The sequence below is a fragment of the Lagopus muta genome, chromosome 3 (assembly GCF_023343835.1).
Source record: "Lagopus muta isolate bLagMut1 chromosome 3, bLagMut1 primary, whole genome shotgun sequence".
Taxonomy (NCBI): Eukaryota; Metazoa; Chordata; class Aves; order Galliformes; family Phasianidae; genus Lagopus; species Lagopus muta.
In genome coordinates, this window is record NC_064435.1 from 64,460,544 (window position 1) to 64,486,832 (window position 26,289).

At 43.0% G+C, this 26,289-nt stretch overlaps 1 protein-coding gene across 2 annotated transcripts in view; it reads left to right on the forward strand.

The window, feature by feature from the left end:
• The first annotated feature begins 14,519 nt into the window (after positions 1-14,519).
• Positions 14,520-26,289, forward strand: part of GALNT1 (polypeptide N-acetylgalactosaminyltransferase 1) — a 73,973-nt gene continuing 62,203 nt past the window's right edge. For both annotated transcript variants that reach the window (XM_048938664.1, XM_048938665.1), the window contains exon 1: positions 14,520-14,679. The gene's annotated coding sequence lies outside the window, so the exon portion shown is untranslated. The remainder of the gene's footprint in view (positions 14,680-26,289) is intronic.

Sequence of the window (26,289 nt, forward strand, 5' to 3'; positions counted from 1 at the left end):
GCATATAATTATACCTAATAATTTCACCACTGTCAGGTTAGATTGATTTTTAGTCACTTTTTTGCAGAATAGATTCAGCTCAGGTGCTCAAAGTGAAAGAAGGCGCATTAATCCGCAGTGACATTCTGTCTTTCTCAATTAGTGGGTTCTGAGGGATGGTAGATACTGCAAGTTTGGTTGCATGAAGCAGCTTTGTTCTCACGTGGGCGCTAGTAAAGTTGAGGTTTGGGTTTCCAAAAGCAACCATGAGGAACTTAAGTATCAGGCCTTCAAAAAAAGCATGAAGAAATAAATGAAATAAGGAATATTTCAGGCAGATTTGAAGGCTGGGTATACCTGATAGCGTTTAAACTGAGATTTTGAGGAAGACTTCTTTTTAATTAAATCTCTGTAATGTAAGCCTCTGCTGTACGCGTCTTGGTGTAATAAAGAAGGCCTGCCACAGTTTTGCTTAGGATAAGTGTGTGAGTTTGCATGGAGATGTTCCTCTGGTGCTGCAGAACCTGGTGTGACATGTAAGTGTTCCTGTGTAGCACCGAAGGTCACACACTAATTTCTTCAAACTGCGTGTGGACAGGCTGTAATTTTAATTATTTCCAAAGCAGTAGTGCATTAGCATTACAAAAGTGTTACAGTGAAGGACAAAGTACTGAAAAACGGAGTGCGAAGAAATGACGCTGCAATGTGTCACGTCTTCTGATTTGTTGGAGTGAATGCTGGCAAAGCTTTGCTGTAGCTCAAAGTATATGTTTATTGCTTAATTATCCCAGTTACTGAATATGCTCGTTGCATATTCTGGGGAAGCAGTAATTGAGTCCATTACTGTGGATAAACAATTGCTAATTTATAGTGCTTCAAATAAAATAATCTTCACTGTAAGCAGATGTTACAAAACGTAAAATGTTGATGCTATCTTACTTTCACCATGAAAAAAATCTTAATTTTCTTGATTTTCTCAATGTGCATTCCACCAATGCTTATTGAGAATTGCCTTTTTATTTTTTCCTTCTTATTTCTTTGTCAAAGATGTCTGCTCCAACTGTATTAAAATATTTCTGCTTTTCACACTTGCCTTGATTTTTCTGGTTTGGTTGTTTGTTTAACATAGATAGTAGCTAGTGTCAAGAGGCCAGATCTTTTTAATAACTTAAGAAAACTGGCTTTTGATTAAATGAAAGCAATCTGGGATGTAATTTTAGCTGGTGAAGCAATTATGATGTGTGGTAGGCATGTAGGCAGTTTTCAGTCTCCTACTTTAAAAGCTAAAATAGCTTCATTTTGTTTGAGAAATGTTTGGATAAATCTCAGTTTAGTGTTAAAACAAACAGAATAAAACCCTCAGCCTGGTAGGAGCTCCATGTTAGTATCATGAAGTAGTTTGAACAGCATGGTGAGATGCTGGGGACTTCCCTGCAGGTCGTATGATACCTTGTAATGTTTAGATTTGAATACCTAGCCAGACTGTTAATCCACCTTCTCCTGAAGCAGTGGTCAGCATCAATTCCCACTTTCATAAAGTACTGTTTAAAACTGTGTCACAGTTTGAAAGAGGGAATTTTGCAGTGTCTGAAGCAATCTGTGTAAGAAGCAGATTTTCCTCTTGCTGATGGTTACGAATGATCCAGTCCTTTAAACTGTGACACTACAAGACCCAACTTAGCAGGATTGCCGTGTCTCTGTTCCAATGGGGCAAGGCCTGCTTGGATTCCTCTGGGAAACAGGAAAACTCTTCAGTGACCATTGCGGGAGTGAGGATTCATAAGACAGGAGTTACTCCACTTGCTCAAGTGGGTTATGTGATGCTAATATTGAAGTTAGAAGACTTCAGTTGTGAATATGTGGTGAGAATGAAGTGGCAAGCTCTGCAAAAGTATTTCTCTCCTCTAAATGCACACTTGCTTTGCTGGCTTACCTATGCCTGTATGACAGTGTGCTATGCAACAGAGATAGATTGGATTTTCATACATACATAGAGAGAGATTTTAACATGTATTTATTTTACTGGAAATCACATACAAGTATATATACTGGAAGAAAAGATGAAGCTTTATATACATTTGTATAGATGTGAGTGAGTGTATGTAAAAAGCAATCTGAAGGGCTCTCCTGCTATTGTTAAAGTTTTGCTGTTGACTATGATAAGGGTGGGTACATGCCTCCTGTTAGGCAGAATTATTCTCCCAGTCTCAGGAGACATCTTTGTGTGTTACATCTGCAAAACGAAACTGATCTCACAAATACTTAGCCCAGAAGTGTTAATTTGATTTTGGAAGTAGTCCCACTGAATTTTATGATCCCATAGATGGTAAATTTCTTGGGACTTTTATTTTCCTTTTTGCCATATTCAGTGGTAAGCATAATCTCCATTAGCTTTTACATTATCATCTACTGTTACTTATAGCAAAATGCTTTTAGGTTTTGGCTTGCAAATGATAATTCAAACACATAAGCACAAAAGCCATGTGTCAGAAGACAACAATTAAATTAGAATTATTGCAATATTACATCTGAATAATCTGAGTAGGCTTTGTGAAATTTCAAAAGCTACTTTTTTAATGCCACAGCAGAGCTCGTCTGATTTAGCCTGAACAGGAAAAAATCACATAGCCACGAGGATATTAGAGAAAGGAAGGACTGTAAACCACAGATAGTAAATTCCCCAACGTGCTGATGGCCAATGATGGTCAAGGTAAATCTGGCTGCTATGAATGGACAGCAAAGGTAGAGAAATGCAGCTTTTGTGAGCTCCAGAACTGAAGGCCAGAGGTATGTGGCATTTTTCCAACTGACTTCACCACCTTTGGATGAGCCTTCTTTTGTACAAGCTTCCCAAATCACATCCCTAAAATAAGTTTCTTGCAGGCTGGATTTAATCAGTAGAATAGGTGAAGTCTAACTGTGTGCTTATTAATAAGCAACGCTTGATATGCGATCTCATTTTTAGATAACGGAGGCATCATTTTTTTTCTTCCCAGATGGTTTTGATTTTTAGTTTTAGGGCAGAGGACAACTCAACCTTGCCAGAAGAGCGTTTACAAACTTTGTAAGTACAGTGATTTAGTCAGAACAGTATTTCTATTCTGGTGGTGCAAAACCATGACGCACTCTGACCAGAGCTCAGTGTGAGGCCTACAGTGCATGACCATATCGCTTTAGCAGCAGGCTTGGGAAGAATTCTGAGAAGCTGTGCATGCTCTTTAAGATATTTTTATCTTGAGGGTTACTCTGCAAGCATTTCATCCTCTGATAATTTTCTCAGAAAAAAAGAGAGGGCGTAGGAAATAGGAGGAAGAGACAGCAGTAATGAATACAAATGTAGCCAGTAAAACCAAACCAGTCTATTAATGCAGTGAGAAAATCAGGTGAGATGAGTTCATTTGTGTATTGGTTTTCACTTCAAAACAGTATTTGAAAGGCCCGTTATCTACTGATTTGGTTTTCATGTTAAAAATATTGTATTCTGGCTCAGCACTGCTGTCAAGAAGTACAATATGTCCCACCTCATTAAGTATCATCTCTTTCTTCTCCATCTGTCCTGAACAGCAGGAAAACTAGTTTTCAAACAGAAAAATAATCAGTTTTGTACATTTCCTTTCTTCTTCTCTGAATCTGTATTCATCTAAAAATATAATCAAATTTCCAGAGAAGTGCCCCTGAAGCCCCACCGCTAATAAAGGCACTGTTTAGAACATCAGGAGCTGTTGTTTGGGATGTAGCTAGGTGAGCAAATGTGAGAAGTGAGAGCCCCAACAAAAATACAATGGACGTGTTAGAGAAGGAAAAACTGCTAATTTAGTACAAATGCAAACTGTGGTTGACCAACAGCATAGCTGGAAGAAGTTAAGAAAGAGAAGCATTTCCTCTTCTGTTTGAATATGTAAATAGGAGTTCATTGCCCTTTGCATGTTAGAAGTGCTGTGCTTTATGCCTTCAAAAACATGCTTTATATAGAAGTAAATAGCTGTGCATTAAGAAAGTGAAATGCCCTGGAGGTTACCTGGTTCATTACAGGCAGTACTATTCAGATTAAGGGCCTGACCCGCTATAGCCAAAGTGTGTTTGCTTGGCTGAGTAGCCAGTAGCGAACTACAGGTGTTGGCTTGGCTGTTGGAAGTAAGGGGAGAGCTGCTCCAAAACCTAGCAGAAAAAAAGGTAACAGCAAAACCGTCAAAACATTGCTTGTATTCTCAGGCAATGGCTTGCATGACATTCAGCTTCAAGGACTTCTACCGTTCTTCGGGTTAAAGTGAGTTTCCTTGTGGGACTTGTATCAATGCCATCTCCTTATTCTTCGCAGCAGCCACTCAGAGGTCCTGCAAGAAATCAGTTTTAAGCCTGTATTGTCTTTCTGACAAACGCTCCCCAAGACTGAACGAGGGGCTCTGATTAAACCTTCTGCTTTCAGAGGCACCTCAGATCATGCTGATAGCGTTCAGCTGGTTGGAGCAGCAATACTGAATGAATAAAACCACACAGCTTTAAAAGGTCACTCCTTTGCAGAGACAGAGAGGGTTGCTGTCGGCAGAAGTTGGCTGCACACAAGACTGGAGTCCCACATCAAAGGTGTTGAGTGGAAAATTGTATTTTGCAGCTGAGGTAATACCAGAGGATGTGTAGCAGTGTGTAAATGAATATTGTTTGCTATATAAAAGAAGCAGCTTTCTAAAAAGTAAACAAATGCAGCTTTAGAAAAAAGCAAATAGACTTGCAGGATTTACTGCCTGTATCCTAAAATACACCTTGAGCTCTGTTGCAGACACAAAAGGTAAGAGAATTCAGTGTGTAGCAAAAGAAATAAGCATGCAAATCAATTTGGCCACATAAATCAGTTACTGATCTGCCATTAGGTGATGTTTAACAATCTGAGGGTAATGAAAGCAATTTTCAGGGAGAATAATTCTGGGCTGTGCATGTGCTAGGGATGATGTCATACAATGAAACAGTAACTGTGCAGACCGTAGATGGTCTTTCAGCTAGAGAGATTTAACGCTTACTTTGCAAGGCAGGAGCATGTCCTAGAAGAAATCAGTTGTCACTAAGTCTTCTCTTTACTTGCAAAAGGATATTTCAAATATATATATGGTTTAGTGGATGGGAATGAGAAGTAAGAGCTTAGATCCTTCTGGCCCTTTGCCACTGCCACACTTTGCAGCCATAGGCTCCCCATTTTGCCTCCCCATAAGCAAGAGCTACTTTGCTTGCATTGCAGGGTGATGTGAAGTTAGGCAGGATTCAACATGGCATCTACTGGCTGTGGAGTAAGTGTAGCCATTTGTCTAGCAGGAATGGGACTGAACTTTGTTAGCAAAATCTGAGTCCTTTGTGTAAGAAAGGTGGTGTGTGTGCAGCTTGTTTACCCAGCTAAGTACTCCCGGTGTGTCATAATGCTCAGATCTTGTGTACGTTGAGGCAATTAGAGGAGGAGGAGGAGCAAGATTTTGTTGAGATGTAAAGGTGCAACCTCCAAACAGTATTTGGGAAAGGCTAATACTGTGCTTAGTCCCTGACTCTACTGGCAGTGTGAGCCAAGATGCTGTGGCATGGGGCAGCTGGAAGGCAGATCATAAACCTAGCAGATACTTCTGTCTTCCATGTCCACCACTGCGCTTTGTGTCATGCTGTCAAACTGCTCAGACCAGCAGGCTCCACATGGGTTGTCAGCCCTTCAGGAGGGCTCAGAAGTGAAATTCCATTTCAGAAGGGAAATGCTGCTGTTGGCTTTCTTCCATTGGCTCTTTGCCCCAGTGGGCATCAGGGCCCCACAGGGAATGGTGGTATGTGGGCATTGCATTAAGCCCTTTATCTGAGCTCTTTGGAAGTGCCTACTTATGGAGCTCTCTGCACACACATCTGCTGCTCGTGCACTGGAAAGCTCATAGGCTTTTGCATGACGGGAAACTGTCTCAGAAATGGCACTCTGGAGGGTTAAGCCTTATTTTAGAACTGGCTGAGGAAAATAAAGTTATGAAAATAGATTCATATCAAATTAAATACATACATTTACTTTAAGTGCTGCTGTCCTGGTTGTAGAGTGTATGCTCTAGCTTTTTCTCATCTGCTCCTAAGGGTATAGCTCACCGCTTGCATAGTCTCTCTGCTTGTTATATCTGATGGAATAATCTTTCTGTACTGTCCACCTGTGCTAGAATCTCTGAGCATATATCCAAAAAATGATGTGGTTTATTTTAATTTAGCAGCAAAAGGATGTGGGGAAAAGGATGTGTTGTGTAACATAGATGAAAACAGGTTTACTCTTGGATCCACAACATTACCACCCAGGCAGAATTATTTGCACTGCATAAAGGAAGGGTTAAAACGTGCAAGCAAGTCAGTCACCAGGTGGCAAGGGAGAAACAGACTGACAGTTCAAGCAGCAATTTCTTATTTTGCCCATTCCAAGCAGCACTTTGTTGGCTGTGGCAGCTGCTGTAGCTGGAGGGCTGAAACAGCTGCTGCCAAGCACTGCCTTGAGGTGCGGCATTTTTTTTCTCTAATCCCTCCATGCTGGCCTCTTGCTCAGCTATGGTGTGCTCAGTACTGGTGCAGGATTTAGGAATCGGACGGTGAGCATTAGAACAGTTCCAGATGGAGTGATTTTTTTATCCACTTTCTCTAAGATGAGCGTGTTCCTGGAAGGAAAGCGGTGAATGTACAAGTAGCAAAGATCCTCACTGCACAGCAAGACAAAAAATCTGTTAGAATCACATTACCCAAAGGTATGTCGGGTAAAAGATTTTATGCTTTGACATTGTGGAGTGGAAGGACTTAAGAACAAGAACTGTAAGAATGTTAGACAACTTCATAATACTTGAAAGTTGTTAACAAAGAAGTCTGACCAGTGGATTATGCCTTGGTTTTACAGAAAAGCCTCTCTATACTTCAGATAAATTCTTTTACTCCACATACGTCATCCAATGGTTCCAGAAATCAAAACCCTAGGGAAAGTCTATGACTTCCTGTAATCTGGGTGGGATCACAAGGGAATTAAGACATAGAGATTATACGTGTCTTTTGCTTTTGCCAGCAGCCTGTGTGCTTACAAAGCACATATGCACACTCATATGCAGCAATTAAGTATGGGCAGTACATCCCTGTTAAACGCATATGCATATGGAGACCTAGCTGAGAATGATCTGCGGGATTATTGTCTCTGCAGACCTCTGCAGATCTCATAGAAGAGAAAAGTGAGCTGCAAATCACCTTTTTATTGAAAAGAGAAACTAAGCCAAGGTTCATCTGGAAGCAGGCGAGGTGCCACCATGCATTTGTCCTAGCCCCGGGCTTCTAAGGATGTCAAGGTAAGATATTGAGCTAGAAGAACCTATGGCCTGACCCAAACCAGCCATTCATGCAGGTGTAATTCATTTGTAACATCATTTGGGTAAGCAGTAAGCATAATTGAATAACTGAATTGCAGTGGGTGTTGACTATTTTGAGGCTTTAATTGGACAATAAAACTGGAATCTAGATTATGGGTGCAGTCTTTAGGCTGAAAATAATATGTGGAATTGCTAAGCAATGCACACTTCACTGTATGGACACCAGACTAATGGGAAAACCTACCAGGTACTTACTGAGGGCTTGTTTCACCTGGAAAGTGAGTAAGTAGTGTGCATTAAACACATCAATCCGTTTTCTTCCTTTATCTGCCAATAATTTCTTTGGAAGCTTGTAACTGAAAAGAAATGTTCCTGCTTTCTTCTGCTGTTTGTGCTTCACAACCATATATATAATAAATAGTGCTTTTCTAACACAACTGTTTATTAAGTTCCAATCTTTGCCTCCACCAGGAACTTGCTGAAGGCAAATGGACTATTCAGATGTCAGTGAAAGCATAACACAGTGATGCAAGGCATCTCTACACTGATGTATTCAGTATTTTATTCTGGTTAATCTATGGTGTTGAGAAGACAGCACCTCTGTTTTGCAGACCCGCCTTTGGGAAGCTCCCTTCCTCTCCTTTGCCCTTCTGCATCTGAGCCTAATTATTGTCTGCACCAAGGAGGTGCAAAGTTAAAGCCCGTGGCTGCCACTTCTGCAGACGTTTTTCAGAAGATCAGCATCTCTCTTAAGGAACAGTTTTCTAAGCGGCCTCCAGCGTCCCCCAGATTGCCTTGTTTCACGTTTGGCAAAAACTGGTGTTGCTGACCCACTGTGTTAACAGTGCTGGCACATTTTGAAGGAGCCATTTGGGTGAGAAATCTGTTACAGGCTCCTATGTGAAAACATTCAGTATCTGCGTTTGCTTTAATCACTTACTGTTTTTTAAGCCAATGACCAAAACATCCTGCTGAAATAGGAACACCGGAATCTCATCTGCAGGAGAATGAACATTGTTAGACAGGCCTTGATATCATGTAGACTCAACAGTATATCAAGCAAACGTATTATTTGCTGGTTTTTAAGGCTGCTTGAGAAAAGTCACATTAACCAGGCTTATAAACTTTCTAATGGCTACATAAAATTATACCTCATCTTTGTTTATCCATAGCATAAAGCTACTCTGATAAAAATAAAATAGAGACTTCATCTTTTAGAGGTTTACTATACCTTTATGTTGCCCTCAGGCCACTTCTATTTTTCTTGGAAGAAAGCTCATTCATATTTCTTCCAGCATAGGGCCAATCCCTTTCGCTTTGTAAAGGCTAGAGCTGTTTGTGATAAATCCTCAGCCCTTGAGGTCACATGTATATTTGAGTGAAATGTGATAGTTATTTTTCTTTTGTGGTTTAAACATCCACATTTCGTAGTTGTGGATACTCTCATTGGATTAAATGTTTTCTAATATATTCAAACATTTCATTGTTGTGCCAGGAATATCTAGAAATACAGCACTCTTCTTTTATTTCCCTGTAACACAAACTTTGAAATAACTATCAAAACAAATTATGACATATGGAATAACAACATGCTATGTAAGAGTAATGAATGCTCCAGGTTTAATGTAGATGAAAATGGAAGTACTTCTATACCTGCCAAAACCTTTCAAAAGCGTTTTGAATACTGCTGTTTATATTCTTTGAAATGGAATATCTGGAAGCAAATTTGCTCTTTAGCAGACTTGGTTTAAATCATCCTGGACCTCTGACAACCAAACTGACAAATACACCAGTGTGCCCTAATGTTGTCCTAAAGTTGGTTTTCAGTAGGAGAATTGGCAGAGTTAAAGATTGAGGACTGTGTTTTGATAAACTAATTCCTGATGAGGGACTAACACGCTGGAAGTGGTGGGCTCCAGTACATCAAATGGGATATAATATACAGTCAGGATAGATTCTAAGAATATTGAAAAAATGACCAAGAGTCACTAACAGCATCCTCATTTACCAAATGCTTTCCTTACTGGTTCATTGTCTCCTGCAACTCCTGACTTTCCTCTGTGGTACAGAATGTAGTCCAGATGGTGGTAACACAGTCTAGCTCCTATTCTGTTTGGACGTGGTACCACATTCAGTAATTTGGGTTGACAAGCTGATGTGATATCCATAGGGTTGGGCTTACATAGTCCAATTTTGGCAGTCCGCTGTTTTTCCTTTCTTCACTTTTTCCCAAGGTACAGGGCAGTGTCATAGTTCCAGTCCATCGCAGGAGAAGGAACGGGTGAAGGAGACGTATTGTCCCTGGTCACCACAGAAAAAGCTAAGTGCAGAAGAGCTGTGTGCTCTTGGGCTCAGGACGTATCTGTGGAAAGTGAGCGTACTGCAATTCTTCTACCCTGAGAAATGAGGAGGTGCTCTACCCTTTGCTCCTGGGAGCCAGCACAGATCCCAGCCATTTCCTCCTTGCATCCTTACAAGTGAGGTATCTCCCAGCTCTCTCAGCCTGTCCTCAGAAGAGAGGCATTTCATCTCCCACATCATTTTTGTGGCCCTTCTCTGGATGTACTCCAACATGTCCACATCTTTCTTATATTGAGGACTTTACACCTGGACACAGTATTCCAGGTGAGGCCTCACCTCTGCAGAATTAGAGGGGCAGGATCACCCCCTCCACCTAGTGTCTCTCTTTCTTTCTTGCCATTCCTTAGAAAGGGTATTTTCATTCCTGTCAAGACAGATTCACTCAATAGAGCTGCAGCTCTGTTGGAACAAATTGGTGGTATAGGTGAGGAGTAGAGAGATTACCTGCTTCTGTTTGCTTGGTTTGAGTAAATGAGTTTTAGCTATCTAAATTCATTGCATGACACTGGAACAAATGGAGGACATAAAACACTTTGTTCTTGCCTGGGCTGGAGGCAAAACAAGCAAACAAGCAAACAAAAGCAAGTTGCATTAAACTGATAGAAGTTCTTGGACTCTACTTGGAAGTAGAAGTCATGTATGATTGCCTCCTAGTTCAGAAGTGTGAAAGTACAGCTGTGAGCAGATTATTGGCTTTTGGGAGGAGGAAGGGGTTACTGAGAGCAGCAAGTAGAAAGACAGAGAAGAGGATATGGGGGATCCCAGCTGACCGTGAGAAATCAAATTGTGCTCTTTAAAAGAAAACTGATTACCAGACATATTAAGCTTTAATCTTATTTGCAGTTAGTCGCCCCAAAGAGAATGCTTTGTTGGAGACCTTCCAAGAACAGCTATTGCAGACAGCTTGTAAAACAAAGACAATCTGATGGAAATAATGCAAATACAGATCAACATTCTCTGTAATAAAATTATTTTATGACCCCCTTTGTAACAACCTCAACAATAAACACCAGTTTCTTGATTGGCAATTAGCTCTATTGGGACAAACACTTCCCCAAGTTGACATGAAGGCAGTACTTACATATTTCTTTCTTTTTCCAGAGATGATTGTATCTGGCATATAAATAGCTTTTTATTTCAATAATTTTCTTTTAAAAACACCATTTAAACACTGAAGGAGTGCAAGATGACCTCCCTTAAATTCACTTTGGCCACTTGCTTGCACTCAGCTCAAATGGAATGCTGCTTCAGAATTTGCTGCAGCCAATTGCCCAACCCTGACACACTGACCTGCTTCAGCGACAGCACACCTTAATCCTAGCTCTGTGAGGATTCTTCAGCAAGGCTGCTCATCACTTGTCACCATGGCACTTGGTCATGCTCCATCTCTGTTCACCTTGCAGGTAGCCTGAACTTGAGTTCTCATATGTCCTGACCCTGGGAGCTCCGGGATTTTCCTGGAAAGCTCACAGAGAGGCCTCCCTTTGTTCCCTTCAGCCCGTTTTCCATAGCTGCAGGTGGGGTGGAGACTTGCTCTGCTATGTCTGCCCATTAGTGCTGGCTGCAGTGCAAACTACATGGGAGGTTCCCTCTGCATCATACTGGCTGTCTGTCCCAGACTCGGTCTTTTGTGGTGTTCTGGGCACATGAGAGGAGTGGCACAGCTTGGCCTTAAGCTGACTTGACAAATATCTAACCAAAGCCAGAAAAATCTCATATTATTCCCCCTCAGGCATTGCGCAGTATGTAATTTGAGTCTCATGAAATCAGAAGGATAGCATTGGTTATAATTACAAACCATCACAAAGATTTTAGAAATCTGTTTATTTGTTCCCATGACTTGAATATGTACATATTGGAAAAGATCCCTCCAACAGTAATTTTACAGAGTTGATTTAGTAGGACTCCACAATCCATAAACTTGACTCTCGATGTACTTCTCTTAATACAAAAGCGATAAACCTAGTCCTTAAATTATAGACTGCATTTTTGAATGTACACTTATTCCAAAAATTACATCTTTTTATCTACATGGTTTAGTGAATTTATTTCACTTCTCAATGTGTCTTTGCCTGTATCTGGAGGTTTCACATTGACTTTTGCTTTTCATGAAATTGATGACATTTTTGCTAAGTGAATTTCTGAGACTCGGTTGCAGTGCAATAGCATAGATAATCGAGGTGGCATAAAGACATTCCACAGAGGGATTTGGGATACGTCCTACGGCATCAGCAGTCATCAAGGAACAAGTGTTAAGCTGCTTGCATATGGTAAACTGCTTGCATACAATAAATCATTCTTGCTAAAACTGTGAGCGTAAATTGGAAACACACAATTTTGGCATAGGAAAGCCTGATACTACTTCTATTATCCGGCTGTGTATAAACACATGCAGACTTGCTCCTCGGCCTATAAATGCTAAATGAGGGCAGCTCTGCAGTTCCTGTGCCGGTGTGCATTACCTCTGCAAGGGAAACAGCCTGTCACAACAACAGTCCCCAATGAACGTGTCAGCTGAGCTGTGCAGCACGGCTCCAGTGCTTCGACTGCATACGTGCAGAAGGAATCTGATTCCACTCACCGAAAGCAAGCACACATGTGAGCACCATGTGGGACTGGGGCCTACATGAAGAACGCCTCTTTGTCCCACAGGGTATTCCTACACGCAAGTTTCCTCTGCCACCTGACTGCAGTACCGAGCATTTTTCAAAATACTCTCTATCTCACAATGAACCATCAGATCACATACTACTTCAGCCAGTATTTGGCAAAGACACTCCCAGTGCCACATGCAGATTGACTGGCTGGCAGCTTCCTCTCCTCAGCAGCCTATTGCCAATGTCTTCCTCACTCAGAGACGCTGTAGCTGGGGATCAGGCATGTGGCTGACAAAATGTCAGTGCATTAATATACATGGAGATGCAGGCCCCGGCATGCTCCACCTGCCAAAGTGATTGCTTGTCTGTGAGCACATGGACAGATTCTGAATACACCGCTTTTGTCTATATGAGGAAAAAATGGATGTGTGGGAAGTTTAAGCACCTTTAAAATAGGCCCAGCATGCACACCTGTTTGTCTGCACACCTTTTGTTTTTTTTTTACTTCCTGCTGTTAGCCAGGTGGCCAAGAAGGCCAGTGGCATCCTGGTTTGTATCAGAAATAGTGCAGCCAGCAGGAACAGAGAGGTGATCATCCCTCCGTACTCTGCACTGGCGAGGCCACACCTCGAGTGCTCAGTTTTAGGCCCCTCACTACAAGAAAGACATTGAGGCCCTGGAAAGTGTCCAGAGAAGGGCAACAAAACTGTGAGGGGTCTGGAGCACAAGTCTTAATGGGGAGCAGCTGAGGAAACTGAGATTGTTCAGTCTGGAGAATAGGAGGCTTAGAGGAGACCTCATTGCACTCTACAACTTCCTGAAGGGAGGTTGTGAAGAGATGGAGGTCAGTCTCTTCACCCAGGTAACAGCGATAGGATAAAAGGTAATGGCCTTAAGTTGTGCCAGGAGAGGTTCAGGTTAGATATTTGGAGAAAATCTCTTCTCAGAAAGAGCAGTGAGGCAGTGGCACAGGCTGCCCAGGGAGGGGGTGGGGTCACCATCACTAAAAGCATTCAAGAATCGTGTGGATGTGACCCTGAGGGACGTGGTCATGAGGGACAGGAGTGGGCATGTTGGGAATAGGCTGACATTTGGACTAAATGATCTTAGAGGTCTTTTCCAACCTTTATGATTCTATGATTAAATTGTTCTTGAAATACAGGGTTTCTGTCAAGGAACTCAATAGATACGTTTATAACGAGCACAACACAGTTATTCAGCCCTGTAAACCTAAGGTTTTGGGCTCCGTAAACAAACTCTTTAACGCTATACATTATTTGAAAAAGGAGATTTACTCTTCAAGGAAAAACAGTATTTCCTTCATGAAAACTTCATTTGCTAGCTACACTTTTCAAAGAGAGCTTATAAACTTTGATCTATAACCTTAAAAAGCTGAATTTAAGAGTAGGAAAAGATAAAGCAGTCCCCAGAATTCAAGCGTTAAAGAATTCTCCTTATTTGGTTTCTGGAGCAGCTTTTTAGCTTTGTTAAACACTCATGCTCTAAAAGCATTATTTTAGGATGCACGTCTAACGTGCTGATGCTGCAGTGGGCTCCGTACCCAGGGGGGTACTCAGTGCTCTCTGTGGATGCAATGGGATGCTTTCATTTGCTGTCGGATCCCCAGGTGACGGCTGGCACACCAACTGCTGACACGCAGGCGGGCAGCGCTCACCAAATGGCGGGGGCAAAGTCGCTGGGAGAGTCGCCCTCGCACCTCGACACAACGCGGGTGTCCAGCGAGAGCCGAGCACCCCGCCGGCATCCCCGCGGCACATCCGGGCTCCGGCGGGGCGGGGCGGGGCGGGCGCGCGGGCTCCACCTAGGGGCGCGGGCGCGCGGGCGGCCGGGGCCGCGCCCGCCCCTTTCCCTGCGCCCGCCCCCGCGCTGGCGATGGAGACGCGGCGCTGAGCGGGGCTCGGGCGGTAGCGGCGCGCGCGGGAGAGCGGACGGCAGAGGCGCGGCCGGGGGCGCTGCCGCCGGTGCGCGGAGGACGGGGGATGCGGAGCGGGAGCGCGGCGGCGGGCTCCGAGGCGCTGAGCGAAGCGGCGGCTTCTCCGCGGTGCTCCGCGTGACTGCGCCTCGAGCGCGGCCGCCGGCGGCCGCAGGAAGAGGGGGCCGAGGCGGCGGCGGCCGGCGGCGCTCCGTGCCCGGCGGTGCCCCGGCCGTAGCGGCCGCCGCCGGCAGCGCCCGGCCGCGCGACGGCGGCGAGGCCGGCCGCGAATCGACTCGCTGCGAGGCGGCGGCGGCGAGCGGGCGCCGGGCGGCTCGTCCATCCCGCTGCCGCTGGCGTCGCCCGAGGATTCGCCCCGCGGGACTCTGCCCCGGGCGGGCGGTGACAGCCGAGCCGGGGCAGCCCCGCCGCCGCCCTCGATCTCCCGCCGGCCCCGAACGTCACCGAGGTGAGTGGCGGGCGGTGGGCGCCGCGGGTTCCGCTTTCCGGCCCGCGCGGGGGGAAGCGCGGGGCGAGCGCCGCGTGCTGGGCTGCAGCCTGCCCTCTCAGCCTCCCTCTCTCCCTGCCGGCCTCCCACCGGCGTGCCTGCCCCGCGGCGGGCGGCGGCCCGGCCCTGCTCCGCTCTGGCCGTGAGGGGCCGTTACGTAACTGGGCAGCGTTTGGGGACCTCAGCCTCGTTCTCTTTCCTTGAGCCGGAGAGGATAGAGGCAAAGCGAGGATCTCCTGTGAGCGGTGCCCTGAGTAACTTAGTTTTCGCGTAGGGGTATCCGTGTAGCAGCGCTCCTGCCTCTCCTCCCGTTCTGAGAAGCGCTCCTCTCCCGCTGCCCTCCGTTTCTGAACACGGGGTCCCTTCGGTGTCAGCCCGGAGAGCTGTCGATCTGTGGGTGCACGGAGTGAGGTGCGGGAATGGAACCCGATTGCTGCGCGGCGGCTGCTAGGAGAAAGAACTTTTATGGCAACGAGCGGAGTGAGGCGGTATCTCCCGTTTGTGTGAATGGTGTTTGTGAGCTCTACGTGGGCACGGCCAACAGCTGTACAGAGCAGCAGCAGGCAGTGAACCCCGAGTTCAGGTGCGCTGCTGCTCCTAGATCTGCTCCCTGCGGGGGCAGCGAGCTTGGGGTGCCCCAGGCTCGTGGAACGCCTCAGCACTCGTTTTCCTTGTCAACACAAAGAGCTGCTTATGCTGCAGAAGGCATTTCGCTTCCCAGTGCTTTGCGGTCTCCGTGTGTCTTCCTGTGAGTGGTACTGTGTCAGCATGGAGTGTGCTGTCAGCTCCCCTTGTCTGTAACACGTGCGCACAGCATAGAGAGGTGTTTCCCAAGTGGTGTGGTGTCCCTGGACAGTGGCAGGGGCATCACTCGGCAAGGACACCGGCAGCGAGCCAGCCTTGCAATGAAGGTGGCAGTGACAGCAGTGGGGCTGCTGCTGGGTGCTGCTTGGCTTCCCACAGCCCTGAGCTGTGTGAGCAGAGCCGTCTGGTTCCTCAGTTCAGAGCGCAGCACCCAGTGACATTACTGAAAGTCACGGAGATGTGGTGGCGGTGCCATGCGATGGGCGTTGCGGAGCCCAGTGGCACCGAGGGGTGCTGCTCCACTTCTGCTATGCAGTGCATCCCTCTCCTGGGTAAGGTGGGCTGAATCTGCCTCAGGAATGGGAGGTGAAGGGCGGTGCTGCGTAGATGAGGTGCTGCTTCAGTCCTGCTGGCATCCTGCCGGAAGAGCTTCCCCACTGCTGGTGCTGCCCTTCCTATTCTGTGTGCCTGTAGGTAGTAGTGCGTGTTGGCTTTGAACTTCTGTGTTTTCCTGTCTTCTCCCTCCAGTGCTCCTGTAAGCCCCACTTGGGACAGAGGTTTGTTTCACAAGGGGTCCTGCTGCTGTCCCTGCCTGTTGCTTTGTGTGACCTGCATACAAAGCCTTTGCGATGTAGGTTACCTTACAGTGCCTTCTGAGGGTTGGAGTGATACCTCTGAGCGTGGGGCTTCATAGTGCTTATAAACAGATCTCTCTGAACAAGAGTTCTGGAATTCTTTTATTTGGGAATCTCACTAGTGACGTGCTTTAGACCAAGTTATACTGTAGGTTTCCCATTGTAGTTCATGTTACTCTTTATGACCTTGACTTCTGGCGTTAGTCTGTAAGTTGAAGACCATCCTTTCCCCCACCAGCAGGCCCCATGGGTGCTTGTAGCACTGGGGCTGTGCAGTGGAGCTACTCAGCATCCCTGTGGCTGCAGGCCTGTGGCAGGTCATGAGTGGATTGCTGAATGCTTCCTGCTGTGGGCCTCACACTGGTGCTCTTGGCTATCACGACACACAGCAGCAATTACTATGAAAGTGTAGTTATGCACTGTGTCAAAAAAGCATGGCTCTGAAGGGTCTGCTTCCCACTTGCACCAAATGGCATCTTAATTTTTGAAGTGTAAGCTGTTTCTGTTCTGGCTAATGAGTGATTTGTATTTTTCGTGTCCTGCTTTGTTATTTATATTAGCAGTAATAATTTCTAACCTCTTCATCTAAGATTCTTCAGACATGTGGTATAAAATGAGAGCAGCCTTTCTCAGGTAATGGCTGAGAGTGAACAAGTAGCTTTATGAAGGTATTACAATCCTGCCAGTGCTTGCCACTGTTCCTCTTGCATCTGAGTGTTTTTCATTTTCAGCAGCTATGCTCATACTGAGCAGAAATCTTCTTGGAATTTCCCAGGGATGCTTACAACCTTCTGGTTTATACTAAGTGTACTTCACTACTGAGTTGCTCACCATAGTAGCAATTGTCTGATTTTCATCTCCAAATCTGCATTTCTGAACGCTGAGTTATATCTGCCATGGTGTCACTTGTGCACTGAGGCAGATTAGCCTCTGGTTAATTGCATTTTCAGTCTCCTGTCATTGATGAAACTACCCTGACTGTTAGCATTTCTACTTTTCAGATCTTTAAACAGTGCCCTTAAGTGCAGCCTGCTCTGTGGATCCCTGGAGCATCCTACTGCTAGCCTTCTGCAGAGCTGAATTTTGCCTCTGTCTAACCTTCCTGCTTCTTAGCTAGGAATAAAAATCTTTAAAGCCAAATGTCACAGGAATCTGCAAAATACATCTGCAATGTTGTGATCATGGCTTTTACTCCCCTTGAGCACCATATCCATTCTTGAGAATAGTATGCTAAATTTAACATCCCCAAATAAAATGTTTTAACTGTGTGCCTGTCTTAAAAGCATTTTGACACCATCTTCCACTAATTCCAGAAGAGCATTTTCCCTTTTTTACAATCCTTCTAGTGAGCTTAGTCCATTATGTGAAGTCAGCCCATCATAAAAATCAATGTAATTGACATACTTTTAGCTAATGTATTAAAGAGCTGGCTAACTGCTCTATTACTCACTTTTTGATTGTTTAAATATGGTTTTGCACTATGAAATACGGATATTTGTAAGGGGCATTTACTTTCAATTACATTAGAAGCTTGTGACTTTGAACGCTGCATAAATACCTTGCATGTGTGCTGCTGTGCGAAGCCCCAGCTCCTTGAGGTGCAGTCCATTCTGGGATGAACTTGAGTTCTGGAACTCTGCAGGTTACTGAGTGGCAGTTCTTGGTTTCTCACAGGGAGATGACTTTTGTTTTCTTGTTGTTTGAAGAGCCGGAGGAGATGAGCAGTCAAATTGTGATGACCTCACTTGTTAGTAAAAGCCAGTGTGCGTGGAGACCTGGTTGGTTCAGAAAAGGTGCCCTTGGCCAGGTGATTTCTGTAGGTCATCTCACTGGACTTCTGTAAACAAGAGCTTTATTTTCAAGCTTTAAATGAAATCCTTTTTTATTTGTTACCTTTAAATGGTAGGTAACTATGCTGTGGAATGACCTACTTTAAAACTTTTCTTTTTTTCCCCTGAGGTATTTGGTTTTGGTGGTACCTGGATAGAGCTTTGTAGTGTTTTTTCTTTTCTTTTCTTTTTTTTCTTTTTTTTTTCCCACAACTTGAACGGGTTTTTAATAGCCACTGCAACTCTCACTGATGCTTTCAGCTTTTGTACTCTTTCTTTGTTATCAGATCTTACCCAACAATTAGCACATGTATAGAGGTGGACTATATTCTACTTGCTCTGGTGCTCAAGTTTGTGTTTATTTCCCAGGAAGAGGTTAGGTTTGCAAAGAGAGGAAGCATCAGCAGCTCAGACAATACAGAGCTGATGTCCTATTGTACAGCTGTTGTGAAACTCATCCTCAGCTAAGGAGGAAAGTGTTTTTGTACATCTTTCTGTGCCATGCTGGCATCAACTTTCGGGAGCTTTGCTCTGCTAGAAAACTTCCCAAGAAGCTAAGTCAGCTGCTGTGCTGCTGCTGCCCAGCTGAAAGAGAGTTGGCTTCCTTTGGCTCTGCTGTCCGACAGCTCTAGCCTTGCTTTCTGAATCTTTGTTCTGTAAATTGCAAATCAATGTATTAGGAGGTCTCCCTTGCTTTTGTTAGTGCTGTGCATTCACTGGTTAAGCTACACAAGCAATTTGATTTTTTTTTTTAGTGGGATTTCTTAACGTGGTTAAACTCTTAGCATATGTGGGACATACAGTATTTTGTGTTCAGTTCCAGTAGTTCCTCACATAAGAGAATCCCTGAAGTCATGTGACAAAACTTGTCCTCCAAGTTACATGGAGTTGGTGTGATGCTCAAGCTGTCTCTGAAAACTCACTGGAGGCAAGTAAGAGGCTGTGTTGTGGTCTTGCACTTCTTTGTGCTGGAAGAGAATCCCAGATTCTGTTGATGTGTCCCAGCAGCTGCAGCCATTATTGCAGTGCTAAGTACCCCATGTTAGGTACAAGGCAGTACCCCATGTTAGGTTAGGCAAAAAGGAGTGCTAGCCTCATTTCGCAGGCACAGTGTGGTTAAGGCCTGCAGAACCTGCAGAATTTCAATCTGTTTACTTTTCTGCAGCCACAGCTCATCATTATCTTTCTCCGTGCCATCTGAGGCTGCTCTGTATGTGTTAGTAATACTTGAGAGCAGTTTCAGAATGGCAAGACAAGATTGCACTGAGAATTAGAAAGCGATGATAGTGGGATCTTTATGGGGGGAGGGAAGCAGGTTTTAGTTGTTTGGAAGGTTCTGCAAGAAGCATACCCAAAGAGAAGAATATTAGTAACAGGTTGAAGTAGACCATCAACAGGTAGGGGGAGATTTGGAAGTGCTCCTGCAGCCAAGGGAAGCAGCTGACTGAAAAGGAGAATGAAAAAGTTGAGCAAATGACCCTGGACCTCCATAAGGAGAAAGGTATCTATTAGTGGCCTTCATCTAGTGTCTCCACAGCAGGACTCTGAAATGAGTTTAACCGTAGCAGCCCAAATGAGCACTGACTGAAAGCTAGAATAAAATATCTGCCACCCCTGCCACAAGTGGATGACTATTTGATATAATTCTGTGTGGCCATTTCTTAGCTGTGCTAGCTGGTATTATGCAACAGACTTCTGGATCTTGAGGTGGTTCCAGTGCAAATTAGTTGTAGGCTAAATATGAGTGGTCTGAGTTGTGCTTTCACTCGTGTTCAGTAGTTTGATTACCATTGTATGGAGAACAGCCTGTAATCGTGCGTCTGTACCCTGTTTGTGACATTTCTACACTAAGTGCATCAAAGAGCCAATGTTCAGCATAGGGGCACTTTTAAAGCATCTTTAAGGACTCGTTTAAGTTAAAATTAAAGTAATGAATTTATTTAATTTTCAGTTCATTATGTGCTTAAAGTAATTGGAATCGATATACTTCTCAAACAATGAAGCTGAATTCTAATTCCGAAGGTAGAACTCAGCTCTGACTGTTATCTCCAGGCAGCACTTCTGTAAGAGATGAGTCAGTTGATGCTGGCTGGGGCGCTGCTTGGAGTGTCCTGTTTGTGAATTACTGACTGTTAAGGGCACGTTTCTGCAGAACTGTTTTTTTCTTTTTTTTTTTCTTTTAAAACCATTTTGTGGCTTTGAACTCTAATGTCTACAGTGTCATGTGAGTGAGGAGATTGTTGTCTTTATCTCTGAGAAACAGCTGAAGACAGCGTGCCAGAGCAGTCCTGTACTGGAGTGGGATTTGGAATAATGGGAATACTCAACCAGAACACCAACGGAAACAGTGTGTCTTTGTTCTTGCCTTTTCCAATACCTTCTTGTGTGTTTTTCTGTATGGCTCACAGGTCCAAAGTTTACTAATTTAAGTACATGTACATTATAGTACATGTACAATACATGAAGTAATGTATTTCTTAAAAGTTTAGTGAACCTTTTTTCAGTTTTCAAATCCTGGAGACAGTGTGAAGTTCTACTACTTCAAGTGAAGAGAGATACTGCAGCTGAAGTACATTTATTTGAAATAAATATCTCAAGAAAAATGGAACTGCCACAGAAAGCTCTTTGCCTGCAGAGAGGAGTTGTAAAATTGAAGTCCTTTTTCAAACTGACATTTCCGACTCTTTGATTTTAAGGAAGATTTCCTAAACTGAAAGTCTGGGAAACAGCATGCAGAGTACTGAGTCGTGCGGTTCAGTGATGTTGGAGAGCAGGAAGGGACAGTGCCGCTTCCAGGAGCCATGTAGGCTAAAATGATGTATGCTGTACATCTTCCTACAAATTCTGACAGGCCTTTAGGCTCTTACCACAGCTTGCCACTTGCTCCAGTGCCAAGTACTTTGTGTTATCATTTCATGTGTTTAAAAAAAAAAAGTTACAGAGAGGATGAAGAAGTATGCTAGGTTAGACTTCTATTTGCTTTGGACTTAGTTTTGATCTCAGTATCTGGCCTGTTCAAAGAATGAGCTGCTGGCTGATAACGTTTTGGAAAAGTGCTGTAATATAGCTGTATTAGGGCAACTCCAAGCTGCTCAGTGGTTTCCTTTCTTCAACTTCTGCTGGGGTTTATTTGGGCACTGAAGTGAATATGGAGAACAACGTGATAGAAAGGATGCGCTGGAATCCTTTTTTCATTGTAAAAGCTCAAGTTTCCTGCTAAAGCACAACAGAGTGGAGCAGCTGCTGGTAGGTTAGATGGCATACTCATCAAAATGATTTTCTTTCAGCTTCAAGTTAGTTCTAACGCATCTTATCACTGATTTTGTGAATGTTGGACTAAAATATTTTCAAAGGGCACAGATCTGCATGAGGACTGCTTTGGCTACGTGTAGTCCCAGAAGTAAGTGGTTGATAATCTATCCTTCAAAATAGCAATGATGGGCTGAGGGCTTAAGGAATATTGATCGTATTATGTTAGAAAAATGTGTTTGTTGTAGGTTTTACATGTGTTTGATGTTCAGCTGTGAATAGACATGTGGAACTGCTAGAAACTGCATTAATATTTTAACACTTCTTAAGATCATTTGTATGTTTCTTATTGAAATACTTTGTTCTACAAAATGTTGCTTTAAAGAATGAGGCAAAGTTTGTACTGAGACTGTCCAGCAGCACCAACAGACTACCTCAGAAGATATTAAATAATCCATCACGTCTTCTGAAAGTATAGTTGGAAGAAAGATATCTAAATGCAGTACAGGAGAATTGGAGTTGAATGTGATGGAAGCATCTGAAAAATCTTAAATACATAAAATACAAATGGTTGAAATGTTGAAAGGTGGAGGGTTTTTTTAGTTTTTGTATTTTTGTTGATGTTACATATTCAAGCACTATTTCTCATGATTTTGCTATGGTGTCATCTAATAGAAAGAAAAAGGGTGTTAAAACTCATTATGAACGATTCAATGAGTCTGGTGAGTAAGCAGAACTGTTTAAATCGCCAGCTAAGGCAAGATTCACCTTCTATATGAAGGTCCAACATGAAACTTTTATCTATCAGAAAGTGCTAATTATGCTGTATGCCTAGTTTTTCATTGCTGTGGCAAATCATAAGAACTTTTATGTTTCTAGTAGTTAACTTTAAAATAATATATGGTAGCTTGAGGTTTTTTAGGTATTATTGGGTATTTATTATTGGGTATTTATAATTGAATCTGCTAAATCTTAAAAACAAAACAAACAAACAAAAAAAACCGCACAGAAAACCAAGGCCCTTGTTTTTAAGTGCAGTTTCTTTTCTTTCTTTGCTAATGTTTCTTTCTCTTTAGGAGCTTCTGCATCTTGCGGAGTTGTCGAATCACATGTTTTAGTTTGTCTTTCCATATCCAGGAAACGAATCACTTTGCTACAACCAGTTAGGGCTTGAAATCTGCTGTGTGAGAGAAACCAATTGTCCCAGTTTCAGCTGTGATCTAATTCACAGAAATACAATAATATATAATTTTTGTGCTCTGGATTATATCCTAGATTTCTTACACCGCTTTAGACATCTTGACTATTCCTTTTTTTCCCACAAATTGTGCTTTTCCAAACACTGAGGACTCCAGGCTGAAACAATAGTTCCTCTGCATTTCATGAGTGTTATGTATATTTGAAACATATCTAAAGACTTTTTTTAAACCACATTTTTCTCTTTGTTGAAAATGTCATAAAACTTCTCAAGTTCTACTAGGAAAACAATGACTTTTATTTCTTTGGAGCATACCTCGCGTTATTTTCGCTGGAGTTAATGAATAGCACTGAGTTGCAGTCGCTATTCTGCACTAATCCGCTGGTGTTTTTAAACAAAGAAACCACAATGGGATGTTTTCTTTTATTAAGTGAACAGCCTTTCATTATTGTTGCTTCTGTACAGAAGAGCCCAGACTTCAATAGCATTCAAGCCAGGCTCTCGTTTCTAAATCAAATCTTTGACCTTGGTATCTTCATTGCTAAACTTTAAACGTTGAGACTGTAAATATGCTTGATGCCATCTTTCTTATAATCAGACCATCTTTTGTTGAGGAGGCTAATGAAATTGTGATTCACTACCGTTCCTGCCCACAGAGGTGGGCTGTACAATCTATTTCTATGGAGCAGAAACGAACAATTGCTTGTTATTTTAAGAGACCGCTGCTGTATCGATCACTTGTAACTCATGCTGGCTAATTGTTAGTTGGAAGCAATTCTTATCAGCTACTGTTGGAGCATATCAGCTCAACGATTTTCAATAACTTGTGATTTCTCCTCGCCCATTCGTAGGGGTCTGTAATGTGTGGTTGAATGTATTGTTAATTTTTATTCAGAAGGATGTGGATTTAATACTGGGTGTAGAGAAATGTATCTGAAAGAAATTAAAATAAAAGGTTTTTTGTTTGTCTTTTGAAATCTAGTTTGATCCATCTTAGACCTGGCTATTTGAAAATGAGCTCAGTGGCTTTTGGAAAATCATCGCTTTTTAAATGTAATTTGACATTCTCAGGGAGGTGAAAAAGATAGAGGGTGAAAAAAAAGAGTAAAAATTACCTTAAAGCCAAGTTATGGAGAGTGCATTTTACTGTACTGAGCACATTCAGAAAATACATGGTGTCTTATATTGTTTATACAAGCTCTTGACATAGCCTGCGATATTTTCCATGTATTCGGAATGACCTGATGAGTTCTTTTGTGTTTTAAAAACATATTAAGTCATTATTACATAAAAGTAAAGATATGATGGGAGAGGGAGCTGATACTCACATGTGAGAAAAGTGGTGATAGGCTTCACTTGAAGCAAGTTGAAAACAATCTATGGCTGTCTGCACTGAAGAGGAAATGTCACTTGGACCTCTGCATTCAGCTCTTTTGTTTGAATAATTCCAAGTCTCACTCTTCCTTTTTGGAGAAGAAAGGATTAATTTGGCTCTTCGGTGGTGGCTAGAACTGCTACAATTACTTTGGCATCACAAAACTTCTGTGCCGGGCACTCGCTTTAGGGCAAAGCAGGAGAAACTTTAGCCAGTCTTATGCAAACAGTTGTTGAAGAATCATCTTCCTTTTCCATAAAGATTATTTGTTTCAGCTGGGGGAAATAAAATCAAGTATTTATAAATAAAAGGTTGAATCTTTGTAGAACAACGTTACTGAAATTACTGGAAATTCTTGAAACTTATGAAGTCTGTGTATAGGTTGGGAAGGCAGTCAGAAGAGTCTTGATATCATAAAACCGTATGTCTGAAAGACTTTACCTACTGTAAATGAAGGCTTTTGGAGAAAACACTGCTCTAAATGCAGCCAACAAAGGCTGCTTTTCTGGTGTTGGTCTTTCAAGAGGGGATAATTAAAGAACAAACTTTAATACAGGAAAAAGATTGAAAAAAATGTGAAGGCACTTGTTTTGGCTGCATCTATGTGCGTTCAATGTATAGTCCTCAAGTGATGGAAGGGAATGTTTCCCTAGCCCTATACTAGTGTTGGTTGGATGTAAGTTCTTTGCTTGCAGCTTCTCTATTTTCTTGTCACATGTCTAATAAGGTAACTACATACTTTGTGCTGTTTCTTGTAAAAACACAACAGTTCTTGATGAATGCTTGCCCCGTCAAGGCATCAAAATTTCTTTGGCAGGAGAAGAGTTGCCATTTGCACTTTGATCTCACCTTCAGTCCTTCACTCGTTTTCCCCCATGGGCTCTCACCCTTGGTTTGTTAGGCTGCTTTTCGTCTCAGTAAGAGGGCAAAAGTCCCACAGATAGCAAGTAGACAGGAATTTGGATAAAATTGGTACTGACGCAGAAGAAAGTAGCGTTAATGCTCTGTAAAGAGGCTGTGGGTTTTAAGCACGAGGGTTGCCTGTTTGCCTGTTGGGTTTTTTTTTTTTTTTTTTTTCATGGGTTGGTGGTTCACCAGTGAATACTTTTACATTTAGGCTGACTGGATGGTATATATAAACCTCCGAACAAACCATGGCATGTGAGAGAGATGATAGCGTTGTGTGGGGAATGGAGGTTTTGAGAACTGGGGAATAAAGGGAGCTCTTAAGGGCCGGCATCAAGATGGTGAGGTTATTGCTGATGACTGTGGGAGAGTAGATCACTAGTTCTGCTTTTCAGAAGGTAGGATAGCTTGCTTTAGCAAGGGCTGCTTGCAGGTGGACTCATTTGTTTCTAAGCATCAACATTCCATAAGATACTTTTCAGTTTGCTGCTGCTTTTACTGCAGCTGGTCCTTTTAAATTTGCAACGAAACCTACAAAGCTGGCCAGCTGCTGCTACAGACTAGGTTTTCTAGAAGAATATGGTCCTACAGCTTAAGTCACTTGGCTTATGTTAATGAATAGTTGGTAGTGTTTGTTCTCTCCAGCACAGAGCTTTCATAGCTTTCTTATGAACTTACTGAAAACCTGTATATATATATATGGCGTTTGTTTGGATTTTGCTCTTTGAAAAGAGATATTGCTTATACAGTATCTGCTTGGTAGGTATCTCTGTTTGTTCTTCTCTTGAAGAAACAAAGAACAGCAGGAAAGCATACTGTAGGCAAGATGAAGATAAGATTAATGTACTATGCATACGTGTGAAGTATGTAAGATGATGCAATTAAGGGAGTGTAATCATCTGGATTTTTCTGAATATCATGAGGAAAAGAAGTGACCAAAGTTCAATTCACTGTGCTAGCATTTCCTCCATTACAGTTAAACCATGCCTTGCTGCAGTAGAAGGTTTACTTCTTACCTGTGGCAGCTACTTATACACACTGCTTTGTTGAAGGCTACTTCAAAAAAGTAGATTGCTTCAAGTAAATGTTTGAAGCGAGAAAAATTAGGACTGGGTGTCCTAAGTGATGTTATCATTTTTAAATGATTAAAAGTGAATGGGAGAGCGGGCAGTCACAGACTTTGGTAACATCTGCACTGCTTTGAAGCGAGATCTCTGTGAGAAGGTCCCACTGATGAGCCTAAAGCTACGATCTCTGATCTCTGCCCTGGGCATTGTGAAAGAAGCAGTGACATTTCCCTGCTCAACTTGTTAGTTTACTGCAACTGCTTAACGTTGTTGGGGGGACTCCATTTTAATGTGTTGCCTGAGGGGAGCAAGTAGCAGCTCCAAGTATAAGTGAATAGAAGCTAGGCAACAGAAGATCAGTAAGGAAGGGGAAGCAGAAGAGTTGGAAGAGAATAAAATATAGATTCCTTGCTCTTGAGAATAACAGAAAAACTGGTTAAATGGCCAAATGGTATCTCACTAGCTGTTTTGACTAATAGTGACAGCTATGGTTGTGGAGCAGACTAAT